This window comes from Carassius auratus, chromosome 27 (genome assembly GCF_003368295.1).
Source record: "Carassius auratus strain Wakin chromosome 27, ASM336829v1, whole genome shotgun sequence".
NCBI lineage: Eukaryota > Metazoa > Chordata > Actinopteri > Cypriniformes > Cyprinidae > Carassius > Carassius auratus.
Window position 1 is genome coordinate 27,462,422 of NC_039269.1, and position 12,099 is coordinate 27,474,520.

Sequence of the window (12,099 nt, forward strand, 5' to 3'; positions counted from 1 at the left end):
TTAGCTACCCCTGGGTTTCCTTAATCTCGAAAGAGATAGTTAAGAACTGAACAAATCTAATGTGATTTCAGAAAATGTGGCATCCTTCGCTAATTTAGCAAGACTTTGTAAGTAATGCATAATCTGGTGTAAAACAGGGGGGGTGGATGTAGCAGGGATATGTTGTTACACCAGATTATAATTCATTTTTGTTTTTTGTGGTTTTATATATATATAGATATATATGTATATTTGTTTTTATTATTAATTGTTTTGGGGCATTTTATTTTGAAAATGTTGCATGCTTTTATTAAATATAGTATGTACGTCGGCTGATGTCATACGTAGGTAAGGCGTTCAAAACGCAGCGCAATCGGAAGTTCGTCCTCTTTGCTTCAATGCCATCAGAGAGGAGAGGTACGATTTTCATGAGCTCCGTTCATTAAATGTTAAAATGTGTTATAAGTGTTCATGTCATGTCGGTGTGGCTAATACGAGAAAGTATTCTGTGTAATGTTATATTTGACCATTAGTTCGTGTTATTAACCTGGTAAATGTAGTTTATTTGAGTGCTCTTTACTGGTGAATAGTGCATCGCGTGAGATGGCGGCAAAGTGTGTGCGTTGCGTCTGTGAAGGATATGTTAGCGGCTATGCGGCTAACATCTCAATTAAGGAATATTTATATATAGATAAATAGAAATTGATAAATAATAGATTGAGATGTTTAATTAAAGATGTGCATGTATAATTATATTTTGTAAACTAAATATGTTTTAGTCTTCAATATATTTTGTATTTTGTACACTTAGGAGATATATTTTATATATTTTATATATATTGTATATTGCATTCATTGTGTGATCTGTGGTTAATTGCCTGGGGTACTTAACATGTATTTTGTGGTTAACAGGCATAATTAAGAGCTGTTGCAGATAACAGTGCCTGTCTGTTTGCTTGTTTTACTACACAGGTATGTTAAATAGTATTCAAGAAACACTGTAATGCTGTTGAATTATTGGTATATAAGAAGGACATGTTTGTGAATGTATTATATTATATGACTTATTTTATTATTTTTATTGCTCATACTATTATTATATATTATATTATATATATTATGTGTGTTGTAAAGTGTCTGTGTGTGTATGTTACTCTTTGCTTCAATGCCATCAGAGAGGAGAGGCATAATTAAGAGCTGTTGCAGATAACAGTGCCTGTCTGTTTGCTTGTTTTACTACACAGGCACTACAATTAAATCCTCATCAGTTAAAAACCAGCTTTGTGTGGACAATTCTTTTATTTTTATTTAACATCCATAAAACACAACGCAGAGGAACAACCGCTACATGTGCATTTGTGAATTTTGTGCCCATTTGTGTATCCTGTGTGTATTTATGAATCATGTGTGTGCATGTATGAATCCTATGTGTGCATATGTGAATGTAGTGTGTGCATTTATCTTTATTGAGACTCTTTTAGCTCCATACACGTGTTCTCTGTGTCATGGTCTGTCCATGTGAATTGAATGCTTTAACCCTCTATGGTACGGTGTTGCCTCCAGGCAACATAGTCTATTTTAGCTTTTTTCATATAAAAACTTAATAAAATGTAAATGGTCAATGCTCTCTAAGGGGAGGGCAACTCGTATTTAACCAATGAAAATGCAAAAGAGTGGTCACATGACCCACATGGGTCCATTTTGTTCCCTCTTTCAGCACACGTGCACATGTCACATGGCTCCATATTTTCTCCACTGAAAAAGGCATTTTTCACTCATTTCTGTCCAGATAATCAGCTACAAAAAATCTGAATCACCTTCATTGGTAAGTAAAGAAGTATTTTCAAAAACTTTATATTATATATCATCAAATATATCATTGGAAATTACATAAAACTGCATGTTGCCTTGAGGCAACGTTGTACCATAATGGAATCACATAAGGCCATACCAGGCATACTTGGTTTGAATACAAGTATATTGGAGAACCAGCTTATGACAAGCTGTATAAGGTGCGCCCACTGCTGACATCCCTCTTGGAGCAGTTCCAAGCAATCCCAATTGATGGAAATCTTTGTGTGGACGAAAAAATTGTGCCATTCAAGGGGAAACACCCCATGAAACAGTACAATCCCAAGAAGCCAAAACGCTGGGGATATAAAGTCTTTGTTCTTGCTGATAGCAGTGGCATGGTCTACAGCTTTGAGGTGTACACTGGGTGTATCTCTCCTTGCAATGGGCAGCCTGACATAGGCGCTAGTGGTAACATAAGACATGAATTGGAAAGGAACGGGGTCTTTTGAGGAAAAGGAGACCATTTATAATGGGGTTACTCTTAGGGCTGTGAAGTGGCATGATAATAAAGCAGTAACTCTCCTCTCCACCTTTGCCTCAGCGAATCCAGCAACCACTGTGACGAGATGGGACAAAAAAAAGAAGACAACAGTCCAGGTGAAATGCCCAAGCATTGTCACCAAGTACAACAAAAGTATGAGAGGGTTTGATCTACTAGACTCCCTCATTCCCTCTACAGAACAAAGATTCGATCCAAAAAGTGGTATCACCGAGTGGTCTTCCGCATGTTTGATTTTGCTGTTGTTGAGGCCTGGCTCCTCTACCGGAGAGACAGCAGAAACTGTGGCATCTCCCCAAAGGATGTGAGCAGCCTTGCAAAATTCAAAGCTGATGTTGCAGGATGTCTCTGTATGGAAGAGGGAGAACATCACCGCACACTGAGGAAGAACAGCCTGAGAAGCGCCCAAAAACCCCTGTAGAACCACGACCATCAACGCTGGTTCACATTGTTCAGACCGGTCATTGGCCTGTTTGGGTTGAAAGAAAGGGGAGATGCAAATTCCCAGGTTGTTCAGGCATTGTAAAAGTGCAGTGCTCAAAATGTGTTGAGAGGAATTGCTTCCACACCTTTCACAAGCAGTGAGGTGCCATTAGTGAGGAAGGAGATTTTGTGTGTATGTGCTTGTGAACATGCAGGTCCTTGTGTATGTGTATGTGCATGCTTGTTAGGATAAGGTTCATATTAGGATAAGGTTATGGTGATTGTTAATGTTTTAACTTGAAACAACACTGATTGTAATGTTTTGATATCATAATTTGATGATATGATGGTTTGCGTTCCACGATGGTCCAATGTTGCCTGAGGGCAACAGCTGGATTATAAATGATAGTTTTTATTAAATATAAAATGTGTAATTCATTAAAAACTTGATAAATCTGTTTGTTCAAGTGTTTAAAGAAATTGATGATTTCAGTAAACATAAAAATTTTCTTCATGAAAATGTCAAATGTTTCAATTTGTCCATTGTGGTACAATGTAACAAACTTTTAATTAATTAAAAAATAATTATTATGTTTATTGATACTGTTATAGTGTCCAATTATAAGCAGGAAAAACATAACAAATATTTGTTTTCTCACTGATATCATATTGCGTACCATAGAGGGTTAAACTTTGAACTCGTGATTTTAAAATATGCAGCGCTTTATGCATTTTCCCACTGTCCTATTCATGTCATTTTCACTGTGTGCTGTGTGTAAAAATATGATTCCCAATGCACACAAACTTCCCAGAATACTGGGTGCCCTGTTGGTTACAGTGTATAGGTGTAAATCGTTATTCAAGCGCAAGAAAAAAAAATGATTTGCAGCATTTTACTGTTATTCGTAATTGAAATTCATGTGTTGTGAAACTGCAGCTGAATGCTAATGCTAAATAAATAAATATGATCTGCATTCTTCAGACCTTTTCCACACTTACACTTTTGACTCGTTGTTTTCGCCAAAGACAGTCGAAAGCACTGCAAGTGATCTGCAAGCGAAAACAACTGTCTAAAGAACTGCAAAACTGATTGCCTAAAACCAATCTGTATGAAAAAAAACAAGCTTTGTAAAAAAAAAAAAAAAAAACTGTTGCAAATGTCTAAATGACTTGTTGTGTATGTAGGGGGAAAAATTCCTGAAATAATCCGATATGTACAGCTCTGTCTTTCTTTTCTCTGCACTTACAATTTTGGCACGATTCTCTCAATAATGGAGTTTTGCAGTTGCAGTTTTTTAAACTGGTGTTTTTGCTTGCAAATCACTGTTCACAGGCTAGCAGTGCTTTTGACCATCTTTTAGTGAAAAAAAAACGTGCCAAAGGTGTAAGCGCAGAAAAATGGAAGTCTAAAGATTGCAAATCATATTTATTTTGCATTAGAATGAAGCTGTAGTTTCACAATACATGAATTACATGTATGAATTACACTAAAATGCTGCAAATAATTTTTGTTTATGCTTACGGTCTTATTTACACTTCCACAAATATTACCCTGTGCATGCAAATCTTTATGACGGCATATAAAAAGAGGAACCTGTCAATACTGTTTGAGAGTGTCAACAGTGATTACTAGATAAACACAAACCCACATTTGCCTTTTGACCACTGAAAAAATGGGAAGAATATGGCTAACTATTTATGACTGAACTGCACTACAAAAATAAAATTAAAAAAAGTGCTAACCCAAAATGGTGCTATTCACACATGCACAGAAGATAAAACATAACTTAACAGATACAACCATTTGGACATAAAGCTGCACTGGGATCTCAATATCAACCATTCGGGTTTTTACATTACCTTTCTAGTTTTAGCATTACTTATTCATCAGACATTCCGCTTTAAATACAGCTAGTTTCAGCTGTATACAAAGTGAGCAACATTTGGTTTTCAAGCACTGAAAATGGGTAGTAATCAACAATCTGAAAATGGAGCCTCACTGAGCATAAGCATATGCTTGTCTGTCAGCCTTGAGTGACAGTCTTACTAACCAATAGAGTGAGCGCACCTCCGTTCTCCCCAATAAGCTATGCTCTAGCCTACTGCATAAACGCCCACTATAAACCCTCTGGAGTCGATTAACGCGTATACGCTTTAGGAGGCATTTTCTCATTTTCTCATGGTAAATTAAGGTGTAACAGAAAACACCTTAATTTACACTTTCAGTTTTGATCTTACAGATAAGAGCAATACATCAATCGAATCTGTAAAGGGTCTACCTTTTTTTGTATATAGACATAACAGCAAAACTTTAGCATTTATAAAATAAAGATAACAAACAAGGTGTGCCTCTGCAGCCTTTGTCTGCCCTGATCTTCATTTAGAAACGCGTCATTAAAATGAACTGTAACTCAGTGAATACTCAACGAAGAGACATGAGAGATATATCTATAGAAATGCTGACATGTCTTATTTTAAACTAAACAAGTGGCGCCAAAAACAAATATTCTGTGATAAAATAATCAATATGAAAACAACACAATGTCCTTTTTTCACGTCTCCCTTCATTATCTTCTATTGTGACCACGCCCCCGCGCTGAATGCTTTATTCAGATTCTAATGTTTCAAACTGAAGCGCGCGGCTTGAATACTCCACACAACAGAAGAAAAAGCAGCGAGACTGTTCTTTAAGTTCTTTTATTTTACTGTTTGCTTCGCGATGAGAAGAATAAGACATAATTCATCCCAAAAAGATGTGATGTGGTTGAGGATTTGAGATTTGGATTTCCTCAGAAAAAAAGAATGAAGCACTTTATTCAGCAGAGATCATAACCATGAGTAAGTCTCTCTTTATTTATTTATATACTTGTACTAGTTTTCACATAATGTGTTAACATTTTACTTGTTAGACTTTTTCCAAACTATAATTTCTGACTAAATGTATAATCAAGTGAAACTTTATGAAATTTCAATAACAATATACAATACTATACCATTCAGAAGCTTGATGTAAATAATATAATTGTAACAAATAAATGTAACTGTAACAATACTGTTCTTTCAATTTACAAAAAAAAAAAAACTTAAAATATTTTTCTTGTTTGTTTTTTAGTAGAAAATCAGATTGTTAAAGGATAATGATGCAAAATAAATTCAGCTTTGAAAGTCAGCTTTGATTGTTCCAAATAAACTGTTTAACTGCACTCACAAGTGAATATTAAATTATGTTGTGGGATAATTAAATATATTCTAAATAAACTAAAACATAAAATTATATACATTTTGTCCTCACATTCTTTCTTGTAACTCCTCCCTCTCAGTGACACAAGCTGACTGAAAGGCTCATTATGCAGCTCATCATGTGGGCCTTTGTCTTCTCAGGTGTAAATCACAATGATATTCATGATAGTTGTGACACAAGCTGATTGAAAGGCTCATTATGTAGCTCATTATGCAGCTCATTATGCAGCTCATTATGGAGCACATTATGCGGCCCTTTGTCTTCTCAGGTGTAAATCACAATGATATTCATGATAGTTGATGCCTACTCGCATATGACTTTTACACAAAAAAAAAAGTGTCTTCGAAAATTTTAATCAATATATTGTTTTCTTTAAGTGAGTAAATGATGATTTTCTCATAATTTAGAAAGAAAAATTCTAGGCTACAAGCTCCAGTTCTCAAAAATCCAGAGAACCAATGTTCTGTATGTGTTTTATTGCCTTATTCAAGTGTTTTAACATTTTTAGTTTTTCACTAACCACGCTAAACATTTTTTTTCTCAAAAACACAATCATGTACATACATACTGCTTACATATTATTATAGCCCAGTTTGTGCTGAATACAGTGAGATTAGACTTCAGCCATTTAGATGTGTATAAATCATGGGAGATTTTAATATTCACGTTGATAATGCAAATGATACATTAGGACTTGCATTTACTGACCTAATAAACTCCTTAGGAGTCAAGCAAAATGTCACCGGGCCCACTCATCGTTTTAATCATACACTAGATTTATTTATATCGCATGGAATCGATCTTACTGCTATAGATATTGTACCTCAAAGTGATGATATTACAGACCATTTCCTTGTATCGTGCATGCTGCGTATAACTGATATTAACTATATGTCGCAGCGATGCCGTCTGGGCAGAACTATTGTTCCAGCCACCAAAGAAAGATTCGCAAATAACCTGCCTGATCTATCTCAACTGCTATATGTACCCAAAAATACACATGAATTAGACAAAATTACTGACAACATGGGCACTATTTTCTCTAATACATTAGAAGCTGTTGCCCCGATCAAATTGAAAAAAGTTAGAGAAAACTTACTGTACCAAGGTATAACAGTAATACTCACTCTCTCAAGAAAGTAACTCGTAGTCTTGAACGCAAATGGAGAAAAACTAACTTAGAAGATTTTAGAATTGCATGGAAAAACAGTATGTCCAGCTACAGACAGGCTCTAAAAACTGCTAGGGCAGAGCATATACACAAACTCATTGAAAATAACCAAAACAATCCAAGGTTTTAATTTAGCACAGTGGCTCAGTTAACAAATTACCAGACGCCACCTGATTCAAATATTCCACCAACGGTAAATAGTAATGACTTTATGAATTTCTTCACTGATAAAATAGATAACATTAGAAATACAATAGCGAATGTAGATTCTACAGCGTCTAACACTTCAGTTTCATCCATCGCACCCAAAGATAAACTGCAGTGCTTTACAACCATAGGACAGGAAGAACTAAATAAACTTATCACTGTATCTAAACCAACAACATGTTTATTAGATCCTGTACCCAGTAAATTACTGAAAGAGCTGTTACCTGTAGCCGAAGAACCGCTTCTCAATATCATTAACTCGTCGTTATCTTTAGGTCACGTCCCAAAACCATTCAAGCTGGCGGTTATCAAGCCTCTTATTAAGAAACCAAAACTAGATCCTAGTGTACTGGCAAATTATAGGCCTATTTCAAATCTTCCATTTATGTCTACAATTTTTGAAAAAGTTGTGTCTGCTCAATTGAGCACCTTCCTGCACAAAAATTATCTGTATGAAGAGTTTCAGTCAGGTTTCAGGCCCCACCATAGCACAGAAACTGCATTTGTTAAAATTACAACAAATGACCTGCTTCAGATCAAGGCTGCATCTCATTTCTAGTCTTACTTGATCTTAGTGCTGCGTTCGACACCATAGATCATGACATACTCATAGATCGATTACAAAACTATACAGGTATTCAAGGGCAGGCTCTAAGATGTTTTAGATCCTACCTGTCCGATCGCTACCATTTTGTTTACTTAAATGGGGAGTCATCTCATTTATCATCAGTAAAATATGGAGTGCCACAAGGATCCGTCCTAGGTCCCCTTCTATTTTCAATATACATGTTGCCCCTTGGTAATATTATTAGAAAATACGGAATTAGCTTCCACTGTTATGCTGATGATACTCAGCTATATATCTCAACGAGACCAGATGAAACTTCCCAATTATCTAAGCTAACAGAGTGTGTTAAACATGTAAAAGATTGGATGACAAATATGATCATATTACCCCAATATTACCCCAATTTTACAGTCTCTGCACTGGCTACCTATTAAGTTCCGTATCAGTTACAAATTATCATTACTTACCTATAAGGCCCTAAATGGTTTAGCTCCTGTGTACCTAACTAGCCTTCTACCACGTTACAACCCATCACGCACCCTAAGGTCACAAAACGCTGGACTTTTGGTCGTTCCTAGCATAGCAAAGTCCACTAAAGGAGGTAGAGCTTTCTCACATTTGGCTCCCAAACTCTGGAATAGCCTTCCTGATAATGTTCGGGGTTCAGACACACTCTCTCTGTTTAAATCTAGATTAAAAACACATCTCTTTCGCCAAGCATTCGAATAATGTATCTTATTAATTGTGAGTGTAGTTGCATCTGATCAAAGGTGCATTTTTATTCATTAGCTTGGGTTAAACTAGTCTTACTTTGATGGATCAGCAGCTATGCTAATGATGTCTGTATATTGTTTCTATGTTTCCCCACGGGATATACATCCCGTGGTAACTAGGATTTACACAAGCTCCAGTCTGGATCCAGAACACCTGAGAAGAGATGATGCTGACCCTCAGAGGACCTCAGATGATGCTAACCCTGAATCAACAAACAGAACTAACAATTATTGCTAAATGTGTGACTGAATCATATAATAACTTAATTAATAATATTGATAGTTCATCGTCTAGCTGACTACGTCTTGTATTATTATTATTTTTTCTAAAATCCTGTCAAATGTGCACAAACTACTAGCTACTACTAAATATTGTAGAAACAAAATTTTCTGTAAAGTTTCTTTGTAACGATTTGTTTTGTAAAAAGCGCTATACAAATAAACTTGAATTGAATTGAATTGAACGTTATCTTGCACATTTTATCTCCCGAACAGATTCTAACTTGGTACAAGTTTATAATGCATGTTCACTGTTCCCAATTCAGAAGAGCGCACACACAAATCATAGACAATGATTCTCATTGTTCATTAGTCGGGTCTGCCCAAAGTAGCCTACACATACAACTGCAGTAGGATGCATCAAATTACAGCACTGTATATAGTATTTCTATGGACAAAATGCTTCTACAAATATTGGATTAAGTACATGATCCAAGATGATCGATCTTTAATTTAATGATGCATTAGCGTAACGGCTTGCCAGTCAGGCGCTCTTACAGATAGGTATGCATCCTCAATGCAAAACTTTTTTAGTCAAAGGTCATATTCTTATCTGTAAATGTCACAAATTCATGCAAGACCTTAAATTTTTGCATAAATTGCAAACCAGTTATGTAATGTTTGTGCCACTGCTGCTCTCAACTAACAGTATTGGTAATTACCAAAATAATTTTTTATTTACAGGTCATTTCTGCTTACAAGCTACGCAATATCGCGTTCATTATCGAAGGCGATTGATCTGCGATAATGAACGAGATATTGCGTAGCTTGTCAGCGATCTATGGCTCTGTCTATTAAATGCCACTCCAATTACAAGCAGGTGATGGCGATTTTAGCGGTGATCATGGAAGCAGCTTTACTGATTAGATGTGCATGATCATATCGTTAGATATATCGCCCAGCCCTAGTCACAGGTAATCTGTAACAAGCAAAGCTTAGAAGCAATTCACAGTGGTAGGTCAATTCGCATAGAATCCGTAAACATAGCTTCTGAAATAATCTGGCAAAGAGACAGGGGAAAAACAGGGCTAGAAGAATAGTGAAAATTAGGGAAAGTGATGACAGGTGTGGAACTGATGATGAGGATAACAAGTAAAGAGTGGGAACACCTGGGGATGAGAGCGTTGTCTGTGCGTACATATGAGTGTGTGTGTGTGTGTGTGTGTAACAGAGTGTGGCCAGAGGAGGGAGACAAAGAAAAGGAAGAACCAGGATCATGACAGTACCCCTCCCTCAACGAGCACCCCCTGGCGCTCCCGAGGAAGGAGACTGACGAGACCGGAGAAAATCATCAACCAGCGAAGGGTCCAGGATGTCCCGGGCAGACACCCACGGGATACTGGCCGTATCCCTCCCAGTCCACTAAGAATTGATGTCCACGGCCTCGGCAACGCATGTCTAAGAGTCGGCGGACCTTGTACACAGGCGATCCTTGACGCGAATAGAAGGAATAGATGGGCGTGAGAGCATGCAAATCGACGGTTTAATGCAAGAGACATGGAAAAGGGGGTGTACGCGATGAAGTTTTGGAGGAAGTGACAGCTTGACCGCGACTGGACTAATGACTTTACAAATGTGGAATGGTCCGATGAAGCGAGGGGCCAATTTACGAGACTCAGAGTGAAGTGGCAAATTAGATGAAGAAAGCAAAACCCTTTGGCCGCGAACGTAGCGGGGACTTTTTACGGGACGCTTGTTGGCAGTGGCGCTCATGCGTCTCCTCGAACGACAAAGAGCCCGATTGGAGGACAGCCAAGTGCGCAGTGACAGGAACAAACAGACGATGCTTAGGACAGGCACGCGGGACAGCGACCCGGGCTAGTGAACGCTTGACCAACCTCTCAATTGCCCAAACATCTCAATTTACCAATTTTATTCAAATTGTTTAATAAAATTAAACTATTAATATGTATCTAATGTAATTTTGGTTACATGTTAGTTTAGGGGAACAGTCTCACCATTAACTATTACTTCTACCTCAATAAATTCAATGCATATTAATAGTCATTTAGCTGTTAAGTTTGGGTATGGTGTAAAATTAAGAAATCTAATATATACAGAATAAGGCATGAACACGTGCTTTGTAAAGTACTAATAAAAAACCAATATGCTAGTAACATGCATGTTAATAAGTAACTTTTTGCTACTGTAATTTTTGACCCAGATATGCATTTAAAGGTTACAGTTAAAAGCAATCCTACTAAACTTTCCTTAAAGGGGTCATATAATGGTACATACACTTTTACCTGTTAAATGTACTGAAATGTGTGTTGGCAGTGCCTGTACACAACCATCCTTAAATGTTTTCCCCGGTCTGGAATCGAGCTATCAGACCGTATAACATCACACAGTCGGATGCCCCTCCCACAATTGTTAACTGACAGCAGCCTTTCAACACAGACCCGCCCTGAGCGAGCTGTCATCATAGTCCGCCACTGCTGATAGGCTGGAGCATGGCGTCTAAGTGATTGTGATGTTCAGTTCTCGGGTGTAATACCGAACACAGAAGTCATTATGTTCCTGTGATGCATCTTCGATAAAGCGTTGCGTGTCACGGTCCAAAGTGGGCCACCAAAAGTGTTGGCAGATCGTGGCAAGAGTGCCCCGCATGCCGGGATGGGCAGACAATTTTGAGGAATGTCCCAATTGGAGGACAGCCAAGTGCACAGTGACAGGAACAAACAGACGATGCTTAGGACAGGCGCGCGGGACAGCGACCCGGGCTAGTGAACGCTTGACCAACTTCTCAATTCCCCCACCTCTGAGGCGTTGACCTCAACGGTAAATTGTCTCGAGATGTCCGGAGTGAGTAAAATGGGAGCCGTAATGAATAGAGACTTAAGGAGATCGAAGGCGTGTTGAGCGGAATCGGACCACTCGAATTTAGACTTGATAGAGGTTAGGGCGGTGAGAGGGGCGGCCACCTGGCTAAAGTTGCGTATAAAGCAGCAGTAAAAATTTGCAAAACCAAGAAATCGCTGGAGCGCGACACGAGAGTTGGGAACGGGCCAATCAGTAACTGCCAGGACCTTATTAGGATTACCAGGATCAATGCCTGCAAAGCTCCGGGTCCTGACAACATCCTTGGGCGTGTACTGAGAGACT

General features: G+C 37.8%; 1 long non-coding RNA gene across 3 annotated transcripts; it reads left to right on the forward strand.

The window, feature by feature from the left end:
• The first annotated feature begins 240 nt into the window (after positions 1-240).
• On the forward strand, positions 241-1,282 carry LOC113046452 (uncharacterized). 3 transcript variants are annotated; one of them, XR_003276093.1, is made up of 3 exons: positions 241-396; positions 892-951; positions 1,224-1,282. It is a non-coding gene; the product is annotated as an uncharacterized LOC113046452 (long non-coding RNA). The 3 variants fall into 3 exon arrangements; XR_003276092.1 differs by having other exon boundaries at positions 1,155-1,257; XR_003276091.1 differs by lacking the exon at positions 241-396 and having other exon boundaries at positions 811-951; positions 1,155-1,257.
• Positions 1,283-12,099: the final 10,817 nt, after the last annotated feature.